This window comes from Phoca vitulina, unplaced genomic scaffold, assembly GCF_004348235.1.
Source record: "Phoca vitulina isolate PV1807 unplaced genomic scaffold, GSC_HSeal_1.0 scaffold34, whole genome shotgun sequence".
NCBI lineage: Eukaryota > Metazoa > Chordata > Mammalia > Carnivora > Phocidae > Phoca > Phoca vitulina.
Window position 1 is genome coordinate 15925451 of NW_022589737.1, and position 5781 is coordinate 15931231.

A 5781-nucleotide genomic window follows, 5' to 3' on the forward strand; every position below is an offset into this window, starting at 1 on the left:
ACTATGAGCAATTTCTTAAAACCACTTTTCAGGTACATTTGGACACTCCCTCCCATGAAGCCTAACTGTGTACTGTGATGACACCATAATCTCTAGCATTATCTGAGCACTTTAGAATACCAGGTATTGGACTAAGCACTTCATGAATCATTTAACGCTCCCGATCACCCCATGAAGTAGATACTAGTAAAACACACCAGTCTAGAGATAAATGAAGTTAGAGGAAGTTAAATAAATTATCCAGGATTACATGGCTTAGCAGACTAATACTCTAACCTGGGATTTAAAGACACTAGAGCCCGGGCCTGCTGGTCTGTGGTGCGCCACGGACGCCAGTCTCTGTTCCGCAGGATGGGGTTTGTTAAGGTTGTCAAGAATAAGGCTTACTTCAAGAGATACCAAGTGAAATTTAGAAGAAGACGAGAGGGTAAAACTGATTATTATGCCCGGAAATGCTTGGTAATTCAAGATAAAAATAAGTACAACACACCTAAATACAGGATGATAGTTCGTGTAACCAACAGAGATATCATTTGTTGGATTGCTTATGCCTGCATAGAAGGAGATATGATAGTTTGTGTGGCTTATGCTCATGAACTCCCAAAGTATGGTGTGAAGGTTGGCCTGACAAATTATGCTGCAGCATATTGTACCGGCCTGCTGCTGGCCTGCAGGCTCCTCAATAGGTTTGGCATTGACAAGATCTATGAAGGCCAAGTGGAAGTGACTGGAGATGAATACAATGTGGAAAGCACTGATGGTCAACCTGGTGCCTTCACCTGCTATTTGGATGCAGGGCTTGCCAGAACTACTACTGGAAATAAAGTTTTTGGGGCCCTCAAGGGAGCAGTGGATGGAGGCTTGTCTATCCCTCACAGTACCAAACGATTCCCTGGTTATGATTCAGAAAGCAAGGAATTCAATGCAGAAGTACATCGAAAGCACATCATGGGTCAGAATGTTGCAGATTATATGCGTTACCTAATGGAAGAAGACAAAGATGCTTACAAGAAACAATTCTCTCAATACATAAAGAACAACATAACTCCAGACATGATGGAGGAGATGTATAAGAAAGCTCATGCTGCTATATGAGAGAATCCAGGTTATGAGAAGAAGCCTAAGAAAGAAGTTAAAAAGAAGAGGTGGAACCCTCCCAAAATGTCTCTTGCCCAAAAGAAAGATCGGGTAGCTCAGAAGAAGGCAAGCTTCCTTAGAGCTCAGGAGCGGGCTGCTGAGAGCTACTAAACCAAACCACAATTTTCTATGAAGATTTTTCAGTTAAAGACAATAATAAACTTATTCATCAAGCAAAAAAAAGACACTAGAGCCCTTCCTTTTAATCATTATACTGGCCAGTAAAATGCTACACAGCATTTATTTGTTTGCGTATATCTCTTCTTCAATAGAATACAAACTAAAAGGAGAATTCTGTCCTATTTATACTCACATCCTCCTCATCTACCAAAAGTAGTCATTTTCCATGAGTGTGTGTTGAATGAATAAAGATTCCATGTTTTAATTTTTGTACAAAAGTGAACAAGATAAAAGAACAACCCAAAAAAGCGCATTCTCACCAAATATACAAACTAAAATATCACAATTGCCTTCTTAATCTCGCAACAGATTTATCCTAAAACTCAATTTTCTCTTTAACAACTCACATGCCATCTTATATTGAAACATTTATTACCAAAATGCATTTAAGTGCCTATCTGTGCATTCTAAACTCAAGCTCTGCAGATCAATAAAACTCAAATTGCTTTTTAAAAAGAGATTCTAAGACTTATTTTTTAAATACTTCAAAAGCAAGATCAAGATTACAAATTGATTTCAAACTAAAGAAAAATGCTAAGGAATATCAAAAAGTTTTCCAACTGATGCTTGGAAATTAGGAAATTAGGAAAGATGAACATTGCATTTAAATAGGCATTGTTTTTTCAAATCATCCTTTGGAATTCCCCCACACTTAATTCAGTTATGCTTCACTGTTAAAAATATCTTTTGAGGGAGAGCAAGATGGCGGAGGAGTAGGAGACCTGGATTTCATCTAGTCTCAGGAATTCAGCTGGATAGGGATCAAACCATTCTGAACACCTACAAACTCAACAGGAGATCGAAGAAAAGAAGAGCAACAACTCTCTGAACAGAAAAACGACCACTTTCTGGAAGGTAGGACGTGCGGAGAAGTGAATCCAAGGTGATATTCGGGAGGATAGATGGCGGGGGAGGGGCCTCCGTCGGCCGCTTCTGGCAAGTGATAGAGCCACGGAGCACAAAATCGGAACTTTTAGAAGTCGGCTCCGCTGAGGGACGTCACTCCGGTGGCTAAGCGGGGGGTGGAACCCTCGCGGGACAGTGTGGTCTCAGGACCCTCGGGGTCACAGAAAGACTGGGGGTGCCTGAGTGCGGCAGAGCTCCCAGGTATCGGAGCGGGGAAGCCGGCTGCAGAGACGGAGCCGAGGCGCGGGCTCTCAGCTCGGGGTTGCCATAAACCGTGATCCGCGGCACAGTCGGGCCACTGCTCCTCCAGTAGGGACCCAACAAGCGGCAGATCCGGGGAGACTCACCTTCTTCTCCCGGGAGGAGAGGTGCGGGAGCACACCGCAAGGATCTGCTGGGTTTGGAGACTCTACACGGGGTCGGCTGCCAGAGATAGAAACGCTCTGTCACAGGCTGGGTGAGCACGGAGTGCGGCCGGAGACCAGGGAGACGGGAGTGATTGACTGCTTTTCTCTGGGGGCTCACTGAGGAGCGGGGCCCTGAGTTCTCGGCTCCTCTGGGGCGGAGATTGGGAGGCCGCCATTTTCACTCTCATCCTCCAAAGCTGTACGGAAAGCTTGCAGGGAACAAAAGCTCCCGAGAGCAAACCCGAGCAGATTACTTAGCCCGGACTGGGCAAGGGCGGGGCAATTCCGCCTCCGGCAGAGACATTTGGGAACCACGGCAACAGGCCCCTCCCCCAGAAGATCAACGAGAACAGCCAGCCAAGACCAAGTTTACCAATCAATGAGAACGGCAGAACTCCAGCGCTAGGGGAATACTGCACATAGAATCTGTGGCTTTTTTACCATGATTCTTTAGTCTTTCAAAGTTATTTTTTTCTTAACTGTCTTTTTTTTTTTGAATTTTTCTTTTTCCCTTTTTAAACCAACATCTTATCAATCCCTTTTTTAAAAAACATTTTTATGGGCACGTGGGTGGCTCAGTTGGTTAAGCAACTGCTTTCACCTCAGGTCATGATCCTGGAGTCCCAGGACCAAGTCCCGAGTCGGGCTCCCTGCTCAGCAGGGAGTCTGCTTCTCCCTCTGACCCTCCCCACTCTCATGCTCTCTCTCTCTATCTCATTCTCTCTCTCAAATAAATAAATAAAATCTTTTAAAAAAAACATTTTTATTTTTCATTTTTAGAGTCATATTCTATCCCTTCATAGTAGTTACCCTTATTTTTGGCATATATATATAAGTTGTTCTCTCTTTAAAATTTTGAGATACAGTTTCTTCTAACAGATCAAAATATACCTTAAATCTCTGGTGTATGGCTTTGTTCTACTCTCCTGCCTGATCACATTCTCTCCCTGTTTTTTCTTTTTTTTTTTAATCCTCTTCTTTCTTTTTTCAAACAACTTCTTATCAATTCCTTTTATAAAATTTTTTATAATTATCATCTTTACAGTCATATTCCATGCCTTCATCATATCAACCCTTATTTTTGTACATATATAAGTTTTTCTTTCTTTAACATTTTGGGAGGCACTTTCTTCTAACAGACCAAAATACACCCAAAATCTAGTGTGTAGCACTGATCTATGCACCACCCTGATCATATTTGATCATATTCTGGCTTTTTTTGTTTTGTTCTGTTTTTGTTTGTTTTTATATTTTTCTTTTTCTTTTTCTTTTTTCTTTCTTTCCCTTTCTTTTCCCCCAGTTTCAGGTCTTTTCTGATTTGTTTAGAGTATATTTTCTGGAGACGTTGGTACCCTGTTAGCATTTTGTTCTCTCATTCATCTGTTCTCCTCTGGACAAAATGACAAAACAGAAAAAATCACCTCAACAAAAAGAACAAGAGGCAGTACCAACTGCCAAGGACCTACTCCATATGGACATTGGTAGGATGTCGGATCTAGAGTTCAGAATCATGACTTTAAAGATACTAGCAGGACTTGAAAAAAGCATGGAAGTTATTAGAGAAACCCTTTCTGGAGAAGTAAAAGAACTAAAATCTAACCAAGTTGAAATCAAAAAGGCTATTAATGAGGTGCAGTCAAAAATGGAGGCACTAACTGCTAGGATAAATGAGGCAGAAGAAAGAATCAGTGAGATAGAAGACCAAATGATGGAAAATAAAGAAGCTGAGAAAGAGAGATAAACAACTACTGGATCACGAGGGCAGAATTCAAGAGATAAGTGATACCATAAGATGAAACAACATTAGAATAATTGGGATCCCAGAAGAAGAAGAAAGAGAGAGAGGGGCAGAAAGTATATTGGAGCAAATCATAGCAGAGAACTTCCCTAATTTGGGGAACGGAACAGGCATCAAAACCCAGGAGGCACAGAGAACCTGTCTCAAAATCAATAAAATTAGGTCAACACCCTGACATCTAAATGTAAAACTTATGAGTCTCAGAGACAAAGAGAAAATCCCAAAAGCAGCTCGGGGGAAGAGATATGTAACCTACAATGGTAGAAACATTAGATTGGCAACAGACTTATCCACAGAGACCTGGCAGGCCAGAAAGGACTGGCATGATATATTCAGAGCACTAAATGAGAAAAATATGCAGCCAAGAATACTATATCCAGCTAGGCTGTCATTGAAAATAGAAGGAGAGATCAAAAGCTTCCAGGACAAACAAAAACTAAAGGAATTTGCAAACACAAAACCAGCCCTACAAGAAATCTTGAAAGGGGTCCTCTAAGCAAAGAGAGAGCCTAAAAGCAACATAGACCAGAAAGGAACACAGACCATATACAGTAACAGTGACCTTACAGGCAAAACAATGGCACTAAATTCATATCTTTCAATAGTTACCCTGAATGTAAATGGGCTAAATGCCCCAATCCAAAGACACAGGCTATCAGATTGGATTAAAAAACAAGACCCATCGATATGCTGTCTGCAAGAAACTCATTTTAGACCCAAAGACACCCCCAGATTTAAAGTGAGCGGGTGGAAAACCATTTACCATGCTAATGGACACCAAAAGAAAGCTGGGGTGGCAATCCTTCTATCAGACAAATTAGATTTTAAACCAAAGACTATAATAAGAGATGAGGAAGGACACTATATCCTACTTAAAGGGTCTATCCAACAAGAAGATCTAACAATTGTAAATATCTATGCCCCTAACATGGGAGCAGCCAATTATATAAGCCAATTAATAACAAAAGCAAAGAAACACACCAACAACAATACAATGGTGGGGGACTTTAACATCCCCCTCACTGAAATGGACAGATTATCTAAGCAAAAGATCAACAAGGAAATAAAGACTTTAAATGACACACTGGACCAAATGGACTTCACAGACATATTCAAAACATTCCATCTCAAAGCAACGGAATACACATTCTTCTCTAGTGTCCATGGAACATTCTCCAGAATCGATCACATCCTAGGTCATAAATCAGGTCTCAACCAGTACCAAAAGATTGGAATCATTCCCTGCCTATTTGCAGACAACAATGCTTTGAAACTAGAACTCAATCACAAGAGGAAAGTTGGAAAGAACTCAAATACATGGAGGCTAAAGAGCATCCTACTGAAGAATGAATG

At 41.1% G+C, this 5781-nt stretch overlaps 1 pseudogene across 1 annotated transcript; it reads left to right on the forward strand.

Moving 5' to 3' along the window:
- The first annotated feature begins 296 nt into the window (after nt 1-296).
- Nucleotides 297-1320, forward strand: LOC116645836 (annotated as a pseudogene). The gene has a single exon (XR_004302031.1). The product of XR_004302031.1 is annotated as a 60S ribosomal protein L5-like (transcript).
- The last annotated feature ends 4461 nt before the right edge of the window (nt 1321-5781 follow it).